Source organism: Crocodylus siamensis, chromosome 6 (assembly GCF_052110815.1).
Source record: "Crocodylus siamensis isolate JL-2025a chromosome 6, ASM5211081v1, whole genome shotgun sequence".
In the NCBI taxonomy this organism is placed as follows: Eukaryota; Metazoa; Chordata; order Crocodylia; family Crocodylidae; genus Crocodylus; species Crocodylus siamensis.
Window position 1 is genome coordinate 78467785 of NC_143400.1, and position 13163 is coordinate 78480947.

Consider the following 13163-nt stretch of genomic DNA (forward strand, 5'->3'; position numbering starts at 1 on the left):
GTACATTTCCTAATCTTTAAAAGAGAGCGTGACAGGATTGGCACCTGAGGACTGCTGTGTTATACCCTAGTGGCTGTTCTGATCTTGTCAGGCCCTTGCTCCTTCCTCCCAGGGTCTACCCTGCTTCTTCACCTGTTATACCTTGTTGTTGAAAATAATGAGGGGAGGCTGCCCTTGGAGGCTGGTGAACCTTGATGCTCTCCCTCTCTTTTTTTCAGAATTCACTCCTTCAGGCCCTATGAGCCTTAAGGCCTAAATTCATGGCTTTCCTCCATCCCTACAACCATGCCCATTCCTTTCAGGTGTTAGTCAACCCAGTTCTTTTGTAGAGGTCTCAGCCCTCTGGGTTTTAGCTCCTCTTTTCTCTAGCTGCAGGCTTCCAGTCTTAGCTCACTGATTTGGACCCAGACCTCTTAACCTCAGGGCCTCTCTAATTTTCTGGGCTCTGGGCCCCTCGGCCCTGTCTTGCCCCTATCTCCACCTCTGTTAGCATCTCTGCCTAGGGCAAAGCTGCTCTTGGTTCAACCCAGCCCTCCTTGCTGTCTGTTGCCTGGGGCAAGGCAGTTCTCAGCTCTGCCTCCTCCTACAGCTTTTGGGGTTCAGCCCCTATGCAGCTCACTGAGTCTCAGACTCTGGTATGTTGCATGCCCCTATCGAACCCCTGTGGCCTCCAAACCACCCCTTTCAGCCACACTTGCTCCTCCGGTTATACAACAAACATAAATAAGCACAATTAAAACACATGCATCCTACATTCACAAAGCTCTCCTCTTACAGACTATAACTTCCAGGGCTAAACCTGTCTCACCCCTATAAATTTAGCCTTATTTCCTTGGATAATGCTTCTCCAAGTCAGCTTCCTTGTGTGAGCTCCTTTCCCTGCAGCCTGCAAGGCCTGACTGCCCACTCAGGCTGCAGGATGCTGCTTAGGTGCCTGGGAGCTCCAGCCCCTTTCAGTCACTTGGGTTCTCTTCCTAGCTATGGGTATGGGCGGCCTGGCTACACATAGGAGTTTCTAATCCCCCAATCAAGGATCAGCTGACATTCCTACTGCTTCATCCTCTTAAAGTGGTAGGAGTCCCAGTTCCCTGGTGCTTTCTCTTGTAAAGGGGTATGTAGACTTGCCCATGGTGGTATGGCATATATACTGTTATATTTTTGCCAAGTTGAAATGTGACTGGTAGGCTGCATAAAACTTTCAGTGTCTTTTCTTTAGTAGAAAGGTTCTTTATGTCTGAAAGAAGATATCATGTGTGCCTTTATATGGGATTCCTCATGTTAATATTGTATTATACAAAATAGAATACCTGAGCAGTAGAAGGGAGAAAGATCGTCTTTCTTTGAGTCATAAGCCTATGTTGCTTCAGGGGCCTGGGAAACCCACTGAGACCATGCACCAATTCAAAACTCACTGAAAGCAGTGGAAGTCATTCCATTGACCTCAGAGGGTTTTAACTCATACCGCGTGAAGTGATAAAACGTAATGATGTGTTCTGTGTGTTCATAATATACTGCATGAACTGTAGTTTGCTACATAAAACAAGCAAACTATTGAAGCAATTATATCACCTCATGAGCAACGAAAAGGACTCCGGATGCTTGGACCTGAAATAGAAGTTTTGCACTTGTTTAAAGATGTGATCCAGGACAAAAATAGGCAAGTACTATTTTGGTCTTCTCTTTTCATTTCTGAGGGTGCCTGTAGACATGCGGGATATCTGCTCTGATGCGCTGTAATTACCGCATGTTAGAGTAGACTTGATTAATCATGCTAATTAGCACGCTCAATTAATTGTGCTAATTAGAACACACCAGAAGCCTCGGCATCTCACGTAGTCAATGTCCCCATGCTTTGTCATATGAACTTTAGTTAAAGGGAAGCTGAATATATGTGATGGTGTGGGCTCTTTAATTTAGCCCCCCCACCCCAATCCCTGGAGCATGTGTAAGGATGCCCTGAGACTCCTTGGTCTATACTGACATCACTATATCTATAGTGCATTTTCAGCTCAGCCACTGGGTAATTGTACATTTGCAACAGACTATGGTTCTGTTGTAATATTACAGAGTTATCTGTTCTATTTCTGCTGCGTGTCTCAGCTTCCCTGAATTGCTTGTACCTGGGGAAAGAAAGGGTTAACTGTGTGTGGAAGAAGACTTTTCTAAATTCTTCATTAAGGGAGAGCAGGCCATCAAAGAAATAATGAGCCAAATCCTTGCCTCTGAAAAGACTCTTATGTTTTTGAAGACAGGAAAGCACTTCAGAAGATGATAGTGCTAACACTCCCAAAGGCAGAGATTCCCCAGACAGAGAAGAGAAAGAGAGAGAGCCATGAGGAGAGGAGCCTGAGAGGCTTGAGAGAGAACAGCCAGGGCTGTTTTTTCTGACAGAGACTGCATAGGTTTCAGGGCCCAAGGACTCTGTCTGTTGTATCATTGTGGACTGATTAGAGGCTCCAAGTACTTGGAGGCCCAAGGGAAGAGGGCTGTCACCTGAAATGCATAAAACTTTCCACATGTACATCATTTTAGACACTCCCCCTGGGGAGTTTAAGAAGAGCAGCCTGCCTTGTTGTATGTGATATTGGGTGCACTCCATCCCTTTGAAGAGGTGGAGTCCTCCTCTAGGAGTTAAGCGAGAAGGTAGCTTTTCAGGGTAGGGAAGGGACACAAAAAGTTGGTCTTGGAGTCAATGGGCATTTGTACACATGCTCTGGGAGGTTGGGGTGGGGAGGAAGGTTTTCTTACTTAAAGTGGCTCTCAGAGCGGCTTTAATTAAAGCACCCAGAGCATCACGTGTATCAGTTTCTTTGTACTGAAAAATTGTCGGGATGCTTTAGCTAAAGCTTGCTGAATAAGCTTTAGTTAAAGTGCCCCTGCCATGATTTTTCAAAGGAGCTAGGAGCTCACTCTCCCCACGTCTAGGCTGGCTTCAGAGTTTACTCCAAGAGACTACTTAGGGCTGGGAGGGGGCAACCAAGCGCTCCTCTGGAGAATATGTAATATCATCCATTTTTTACAGTTTTTTTGTATACAGTTTGTGTTGGATAGGTCTAAGCCCGAGGTATCATATTCATCAGGCCCTGCTGTCCAGAAGACTGGTATGGGGAGGGTCTGCAGACCAGCCATGTGCACTGGATTCAGTGTGTGAAGCTGGTCTGTTGTGGGTACCATATGCAGCAGGCGTGCAGGACTAGGGCAGGAGTCAGTGCATACTGCATTGGCATGCCACGTGTAGTTTGTGGGTCCAGTCTGAGACCCACAGGCGGTACCATGGACTAGATCTAACCCATTACCTCTGGCCTAAGCCTTCCTTGCAAAACAGCTGTGAAATTTTAGTAGCTCAGATAAAATATCTCCCCTGTTTCCTTTACTGTGATGGCTGCTGTCAAGGACAAGATTGCTTTTAAAAACATACTCATTCTGTTTAGAGCATATGTGTATAATTTTGCAGTTACTGTAGGTATACTGAACATGGCGTGCCTGTTATACCATAGCAGCTATTCTTGTATGTGTTAAAGGATTTTTCATTCTTCCATGAATCTGAAGTTTTCATTAATAGATTTATATGCTTTAAGACCAAAAGGGGACTACTGTGATCATCTAGTCTGACCTCCTGCTTAGTACAGGCCAAAAAATCTCATACTGTGAACTTGCCCATTAATTTCTACATCGTATTCTTCAGTTATCCACTTCATTTGTACTTCAATTTTGTGTCTGAGCTTTTTTTAATTACAGCAGAAGGAGCTGATGTAAATCTACACACACACTAGAAGCATTATGAACTTTTCAAAATTTGTAAATGCTTAAAATATTCTTAAAGCAGGTATGTGAAAATATTTGCTTCCACAATACATGAAGGTACATGCACACAAATGCCCGGTCTCTGCATATTTAAATGTTATTCCTCCAGCATTGCCTCTGTGCACTGAATTAGTGCTGTGGGATTAGTGAAGTTGTTTTTCACTTGTGTAGTCCTTGTTTGAACTCCTCAGGTTACACTAAGTACCACTAATTTTACTCACAAAGCTGAAGAAAACATGGGAAATAAGATTATTATTATTTTTTATCCTTAGTGCCATATGGATTCTGAATACAACAGAACAACTGGAGTCATTGGCCAGGTACAGGCATTACACTTTTACCTGTATAAATGACTACAAACATTTGACAGAATAGATGTTCGGCGCACATAGACTGGTTTAAAAATGGCAGAACCCAATCCAAGATACACCTGGATCAATGTGCACTGAAACTTAATTGATTTAGGCTAGACCTGTGAATCGAATTTCTATACCACATCCCCTATCAATTCATGTTAGGTTGCTGTCTACTGGCATCCCAAACTCCTTTGTGGCGTCCTGCTTGTCCCACCTTGCAGAGAGGCACACTAGTATTTGCTCCACACTTGGCTGCTCTGGGCAAGGGGTGCAGCAGGCTGCACCCCTGAGCTCTCAGAGATCCAAGTCAGCACTGACCCTTTCTAGCATAGACCCTTTCTGCAGCACCACCTCCTGCCTCCAGCCAGTTACCAGGCACAGGCAGGCAATGTGGAGAGGAAGGGTGGTATCTGTGTCCTAATCCCATCATTAAGCACCCCTGGCACTGAGCCCAGGGGAACCCTTGCAAGAGGGCACAGCACCATGGAGCCTGACTGGGCTGCTGTGCACAAGAGAGCATCCCCTACTCCCCCTGCCATGTCATCTGGGCTGACAGGCACCTGTTAGCTGCACCATGTGAGGAGGGAGGGGAAGGGAGAATGCTTGTGCATGCTCGGCAGCCCTGTTGGGCTCCATGGTGCTGCACCTGCTCATGGCGATTCTCCTGGACTCAGTGCCAGGTCTGTGTGTACATCATGGGGTGCTTTTTGATGGGGTTCATGAAGGGACACAGACACTCCCCTTTTTCCCTTGCACTGCCCGCTGCCAGCTGACAGATGCTTGTGGCTGACAGATGACGTGGCAGGGGGAGAAGGGCATACTCACCCATGTCCAGCAGCTAATCAGGGGTGGCCTGGGTGATCAGCTGTGCTTGGGAGTCTCTGGCAGCCACAGGAGCCCCAAGGGCATGTTGGAGGCATACAGGAGTGCCCCCAATCCACTGGGCTCTGCCACTGCAGGCAGTCTGCATGCCCACCCCCACCAAAGGGTGAACATGTATTCTGTTCACTACTGCTCTAGCCTATGCCACTTACAGAAAACCACATAACTTTGATTGACAACACCTTGGGCTTCTTGAATGTCTGTATTTAGCCATTGATTATACTGGCCCGGATCTACAGCTAGACTCTGGAGCTCAATGGAGCTCTGCCAGTTAATGCTAGCTGAGGATATGGCCCTGGCTGATTAGATTGCTATCTGGAATCAAATAACGTAATTCAATAAATGTGAAAGGACCAGTTTTTGTAACCCGCAGGCCAACAATGGATTGTATCTTTATTGGAATGTGCCATCACTGGCTATTTTATTTAATGCAATAATAACAATGATAGTGTGCATGTTTGCACACGCACGTGTGTATATGGGAGACAGAGGAAAAAAACATTCATTTGAATGGACCACGAAGTAGATTCCAAATTACCAACTTCATCCTACTGTAGTTGATAAAGTTGGTAAGAATTTTGCTATTGAATATAAACAGAATAAGTGTTAGAATACCCACATTAACTATAGCTGTGAGAATAAATGGATATTTTTGGTTTGATATCTCAATTTAAAAATCAAAAAGTCAACCTTAAACAATTTTTTAATGTTTTGTTTTGATGAAACATTCATTGCTATAAAATGAAACTTTAATTCTATTTTAATATTTTACCACTGTTTTTATGTTTTTGCCTTTTGGAAGTATTGAAATAAACATTTCGAGTTTTCTTATAATGGTTGTTTTTTCAGCTATAGTTATTTGCTGTATTTGGCATACATTTATGAAGTGTTTGGTTACCCCCAAACCATGTTTTCCAGCAAATCTATTACCTCCCCCCCAATCTTCCCACTGTGTATCACTTATAATGATGAAATGCAGCTAGCAATGCTGCAGCCAGGATGGCATAACCTACCAGCAATATACATATGTGTGGGACAGTACAGAGGGAATATTTTAGATAAGGGCAACTGGAATAAACCTCTCCTCGTGTCAACATATTATGGAAAGTTTAATAACCCTGAAAAGAAATGACTTAATTTAAGGCCCACTTTATGACCTCATTTACATATCGTTTGTTAAGTGAAATCATTTCAAATAGTGGGCTAGTTGGAAATAATATGGTAGCACCAGCTGGTAGTAATTTATTTGGGACAACTGGTTAAGAGCTCTGTGATAACTAACCTATTTTGTCTACACTTGTTCTGAGTAGCCCTTACTCTCTTAAGGAATCTTATGGAACTACTTGTATGATACTTAGTGTGTGCAGGTGTTACTTAACATGAACAAATGCTTCAAAATTAGACTCAAGGGATTTCAGCCATCTCCTGTGTCTTCAGTATGTATTTTGCATTGATGGTAGAAAGAATCAAACAGCAAGATTCAAGGATTTATTTTCAGGAAACTGGCAGTAAGAAGCACGTGGCTATAGGTACAAAGTGGCATTTAAATATATAATTACTCCAGTATTAAGGTGTTTTTAAATTCTACAAACACACTCATAGTGCATAGGAACAGGTGTACTGATAGAAACAGAGTGGAAAAGCACATTTGAAATTCTCCCTATAAACACAAGATGGCAGTTTATCTTCATAGATAAAACCTTAATGCAAACGGGGAGATTTCCTACATAATTGCAGCACTTTATTTATTTTTTATTGAAAAGCAGGAGAAACCATATACAGATAAGAGGCTAAAAGAAATGCTTTTGTTATGATGTATGGATTGTATTTACCTTTTAATGTATGCTATTTTTGCTCCAGGTTGGTGCACTGATTGTAAGGTTAATGAGCATGCAACTTTAAGTGTTAACACAGTGCTGTTTTTCATAACAAGCAAGGAAATGGCTATCATTTGGAACTTAGAATGTATCTGCTGTAATCAATGTCACCTCTTTTGTCACTGGTAAGATATTTTGTTCTGGATCTAATTAACTTGTTTTCTTTCATTTGGGATTTTATCTATTACTATCAGTCAGACTGCCATGTGCTCCTTCTTTCTCTGTGGTGTAGTCTTTTGATCCTAAGGGAGTCTATTCTTCCTTCATTTATATGCAGTGTAATATTTCTGAATGATTGAGCCCTATTATGGACTTTCTCCATTGTCTGGTGCTAGTTAGGCGGTCTGCTGGTAGAATAGATTTTGTTTTGTTGAGTTTAAGATGCAAAAGCCTTGTCAAAGTCATTCTGCTTTTCTGCCTACCAGACTTTTAGTGAAACTTATTTGCTTTATATTTTGTAGCCTTTGGCCAGTTGTTATTTACTTGAATTATTACAATCATGTGGCCAAGTGCTATATGAACAACCAAGTGACCCATATGTAGGATAATTTTTAATTGGCGTAAGCACTTGCTTGTTTGATATCTCTGACAAACAAACATATTTATCTTGCTCTGGTTCTGCCACCCTACTAAGTGCATTTGTATATGTGGTAGTAGTAACTGGGAAGGCATTTCTTTTTGGCAGAGAAGGTGGAAAACAAACACAGGTTTTTTTTGCATTTTCTATTATGATTATCTGGCCTATACCAGAAGAAGGTGAACAATCCGTTTCCATAATCAATAACTTTAATTACCTACAGGGTCATTCCTGATAGGATACAGAACCTCACCCTGCAGGAGGCTTTGGGATAGTTTTTGGTCCTTGTAAAGAGAGTTAGGGTTCAGTACATGCTTTTCTATTTCTCATTTCCCATTCACATCTCTAGCTAAACTTAGATGCACTCTGTTGTATCGATCCAAAGCCCTATAGTTCAGCCCTTCAGTTCAAGAATTTGAAACTTTTCAGTGCAATGAGCATCTCGCAACCCCTTCAGGCATACAAGGCACAGGCAGAAGTGTGGCTCCTGGGTCTAACTCATGGAGCTTTACAGGAAGTGCCATGAGTTAGACTGATCCTCCCAACCCAACAAACATTAGCTGTTGGGTTGGGAGGGTAGGAGATTGGGCTTCAATTTAGCGCTGATCCAGGGAGAGAGGCTGCATCTCTACAGCCTCTTCCCCTAGCTCTGCCCCACCAGTTCCTGTTCTGTCTCAGGATGGTGGGGGAGAAGGCAGGGGAGGGTCATCTATTCTGGGGTTCCTCCCCCTTAGGCACACTGGTATGCCCCCCACCTGGGAAAGGGCTCCAATCCACCCATCCTGCCCTCCAGCATCAGCTGGGCAACCCCCAGAATGAGCTTCTCCACTCTCTTCCCCCCTCCCATTCTGAAAACAGTGCCAGCTTTGCTCCCAGTGCATGCAGATAGAAATTAATGTAGGTGCTCCATTGTGGAGTACCCTCATCTGAATCCAAATGTAGTGAGGGTTCAGATTGTTGTGGGATCCAGCTCTTTTAAAACACCCTGCAGCTGTGCACTTGTGTTTTGTCATGGCTGTAGAGCACTTTCAGGGGCCAGATAGAGTAAAAATTGTCACTTCTGTCTGCACCTACAGTAGTATAAGGGAAGAGGAAGTTATAGGTTTGTTCCATAATATGTGTGGAGATTAGTGTGTGCTTCTAGAAGAATGCCAGCATCATCTCCTTCCCTTGCTCACTCTCAGCACCTGCAGCATTCAGCATGTGGGGTTTGTCCAAGACCAACAGGCTGGATCATCAGACTCCACAGGCCAGATCCATCTTTGACATCCGTGATCTACAATGTGCACCTTCCTCCTGCTTTCTGTCTGATGTCAGACTATGAACCTCTCTGCTCCTGGAAGACTTCTGTCATTGTTTGGTGCCAGTTTTTTTCAATGGAAGTCTTGGCAACCTGTTTTTTAACATATGGCTGTTGTGTTTGGCTATTAGTAATCTTCCCTCTCACCTAGTCAGGTTTCCTCAGGCTGGCCATCTCTGTCTATAGAAGGACTAGATGAGTTATTACCCTATTAGGGTCCTTGGTTCCACAATTTACCCACAGGAATGACAAGATTGCAATTCAAGGTCTGGAGACAGCACTCCTTCTGTGCCCCTTGTTTTACTAGATGCATGTTTTTATGTAAATGATGACTTGAGAACACAGAGGATTAGACTTGAAAATAATAAATAATTTAAAGCCTTAGTTTTGCTTCATTGTGGCACAATGGGCAATATTCTACACTGGAACTAAAAGGGCAGTGTATTTGGTGGTACAAGAGGTCTCGTGTAGTTCTGTGTTCCTTTAAATAACAAAAACCACAACAATGAATATCTTATGAAATCTGTTGCAATATTAAGTCTGTCTTCTAAGTCTTTCTTAGAAAGCGTAAGAATTCTCACAGTTGGGAAGATTTTGCCAGTTTTGAATCTAGTACAGCTTCCATTTCACTTAGTGGTTTCAGTGGGTGTTGGTTCAGGCGGGTGTTGGCTCATCTTCTCCACCACTATGATTATCCTTTGCAAGATCTGTATTTACCACTCTAAATTGCACCTTTCCTTTACTGGTATTTACAACAATTGAATATTTGAAAATTATTGTTGTCTCGCCTCGTTTTCTCTTCTATATATTTTTAATATTTATATGTAAGGTAGGGTTTTCTCTCTCTCATTTTACTATCCTATGAATCTGCCAGCATAAACTTGTCTCTGCACATTTTAAAAAAATAATAAATTAGTTAAGCAGGGTTTGGTGCGGCAGGCGCTTTATCAGGTTTTGTAGGGAGAAGAGACATTGCAGTGGGGAGCAGTTTGATGGATAGTTGGGGATGTGGCACAGACCAGGTTGGAAGTGGCCTGCCCTTAAAGCAGTCCTCTGCTGAAAAAAGTTTCTGATCCCTGATTTAAGTTCTTACATCTGCTTCTTATTATGTCCTGGTGGACACAATACTGGCCTGGGATCAGTTATGAGAGAACTGGACTGAATGTTGTTGTTCTCGTTGTACTGAATGATTTTGGGGGAGTCACTTTTCCCTCTCTGTGCCTTTGTTTCCAGGTCTGCAAAATGGGGGTAAGGATCTGAACTCCTTTTATAAAGCACTTTGAGAGTTATGGTTGAAAAACCTATGCAAGAGCTAAGTGTTATTTTTATTAATTATGAATGCACATCCCTGACTCTGTGTAGACTTTCAATAATGTTAGTATCTCTAGGCACAGATGCTGGAATAAATAGAAATAGATTTAGGTTTTCTATTTGAAATCTGAAATAGGTATAAATTTTGCTTAAGCAAAAAATAAAAACACTTTTTGTGTCATGTTGTTTGCTATTGTTGTCTACCTTGTTTTAAAATATTCACTGTGGACTGGTATTTTCAGAATAAATTTCATAGAAAGGTCATACACAAGACCCTAGCTTTCTAGTAAACTCGTCTCTTTTGTTACAGATACTGTGGTCATAGATTGAAACTCACATTTTTAAATTTTATAGTTTTTATCATCAACACAGCCATTCATATTACACCCACAAACACTTTCTTACAACAGGGAAAGCATAAACAGACGCACAAGTTTTAAAAGTGCATGTGGGAGCAGTGACCAGTACTGCAGGGGTAGCTACACCCTCTGCTCTCAGCTTCCCCTCCCACTGGGGTGGGCAGACCATGGTGCAGGAATAGCAAGCAAGGACTTTTTAAAGTCCCTGAACCAGGTGAAGAATCACGCCCCCGCCCCTCCCCACCAGCTCTTACCACCCCCTCTCTTCCTTCCCTAGTTCAGTGGCATCTCCTATACATTCCCATGCCACTCTATTTAGTCCTATGCCTGATGAAGGGAAGACCTGCCTGCTGTGCTGCTATCCCCACTCCAGCTGGGTTGCATGGGGAACCAGGCTGGGCCAGGGCAACAGTAGCACATAGGTCTCCCTTCCCTGTGGCTGCTCTTGAGCAGGCAGGGAACACCCAAAGAGACTGGGCAAGAAGCAGGAATCTACCTACTGCCACTGCTGCTGCTCTTGCTGCTGCTGCTACTGCTGCTGGTAACCTCAGCTGAGCCCAGGTTAGCTGGGGACAGCAACAGCAGTGGCAAACATGGTAAAGGGAGGGGAGGTATTGCTGAGCAGAAAGGGGAACTTAAAAATAATCCCTGGTTGCTGTTCCCAGGGAAAATGGAGTTTGATTGTGACACTGCACCTCCTTCCAGATCCACCCTTAAATGAAGGTGATGTACTCAAATGAGTTAATTGTGTCCACTCAAGCACATACCAGTGAAGGGCTGGATTTGTCCCTCCCATTTGTTGAAATCAAGGAACATGAAATAATGCTGTGAGTCATGGGAAAACTGAGAGTTAAAGTGTTTTCAGTTGAGGAGATCAACTCTGGAACAAACTTTCAGTTAGAATATATGAATCAGGAGTTGGACCATTTCTAGGAAGCCTGGAAAAACTAACCTCTTTACCAGGATTCTTCTATCTTGAAAGTATATTTATTGCATTAACACCCCATGTCTACTCCAAAGAAACAAAGGACAATAGAAGAGAACTCCCCACCCCCCCAAAAATCCAATAAACAATACAAATTAATATATGCTTCCCTACACCCCCATCCCCGCCCCCCCAGCCCATATATCAGAAAGAAAGGTTTTATCCTGTAAAGGAAGTGCCAAGTATGACAGATCTCATATGGCCAATGATTTTTAGTGAAAGATGTTCAAATAACATGGTGATGGGTGATAGAATGGAACTCTAAGGTGTGAAACATGTCTTTGTAAATGAAGGATTTTGCTGGGTGCATTGTTCCAGAAATATTATCTAATACAGACTTTGATTGTGTAATTACTTTAAAATAATTAGGAAAACATTTATGCATTATATTATGCATAGCTTAATATTGTGCAGAGCTTTAATATTAAGTCATTATGGAAAGGCAAGAATAAACATATGGCACAGTACTGAGTGCTTCGAAGTTCTCAATATAACAGTAAGTCATGAGTAGCATGCAATTCGATTGGTATATATTTAATAGTATCTTATTTTTCTGCAAAACCTTAGAGGACAGGTATGGCAAACTGCAGATTAACTCTTTTTGTTTTTCTGGCCAGCAACAGAAATGTTGTCCAAGAAATAAATGATTTTGTTCAGATGTTGGTGCCATATCTAATAAATAATCACAACGTCAAGGAGAAGATCCTTAGCTGGTTTAAACTGTCATGGCTCCACTGACAAATGCCAAGATGTCATTAGCTTCAGTGGAACTATAATTATCTATAGCAGATGAGGATCACTTCTCTCTTGTGTATGCTAGAATGCATTAGGCATTCATTTTATTAATTTACACTGAAATAATGCCATTGATATCAAAATTATTCCACATTTACGGCAACATTACAGCAGGACTTCACCCACATTGTAGTTTATGGCTGTTAGTTACCATTCAGAGTCATCTATGATGATTCATTTTTGGGGGGAATATGTACTTCTATGAAGTTTTCTTGTCTACTCCATCTAACTTATGGTCTCTCTCCACTGCTCAAAGTTATTGTATCTGGAAAGAATACTTGCACTTTGCTCTTGCCTTTCAGCAGACACCTGTGACGTGCAATAACTAAAATTCTGGAAGTGCTGATATTGCTATGTCTGTCCATTAGTATTTAAAAATATATGCACTTCTATAAATGAAAACACAGCTACCGTTGCTGTACTTGTATCTGCCTTTACCATTTGCTGTCCAGAGGCTCTGCCTGAAGTCGAATTACTGAGTTGTTCTTAGATCTGTAACTAGATGTGGTGCATGCTGTGAAGTTAGCTATGCATTTTTCCTGTGATCCTGAATTTTCTAGCAATGGGTCTGACTCTTCCAGTTTTCTTTACCTCAGAATCATGCTTTGTAGACTGAACGTTATCACCCAGCGTTTAGCCATCTCAGAACAAAGTGTGCTGTTGGCTAGCAAACTTTTAGTTCAGATCTTATTAGCAATCAAAATCTGTCATGTTGACTGATTTGGGATTCTTCTGCTTTTGCAATAGACAATGTTTTGATTGTTTATTATAGAAGTCAACATTTCAGTATTCATTAAGTTTCCTAATATCTACAGCTGTTCAACCTCTTGTGTTTCTGTCTGCTCCTCCACACTATGCAGGGTCAAGTTGTATCGGGTCTAAAATGGTGGATATCAAAGCAGTAATTCAGTTCTGTA

At 42.2% G+C, this 13163-nt stretch overlaps 1 long non-coding RNA gene across 1 annotated transcript in view; it reads left to right on the plus strand.

Moving 5' to 3' along the window:
- Positions 1-6995: 6995 nt before the first annotated feature.
- LOC149863054 (uncharacterized) overlaps positions 6996-13163 on the plus strand; it is a 133507-nt gene continuing 127339 nt past the window's right edge. Inside the window, exon 1 of the long non-coding RNA XR_016443294.1 lies at positions 6996-7044. This is a non-coding gene — a long non-coding RNA (uncharacterized LOC149863054). The remainder of the gene's footprint in view (positions 7045-13163) is intronic.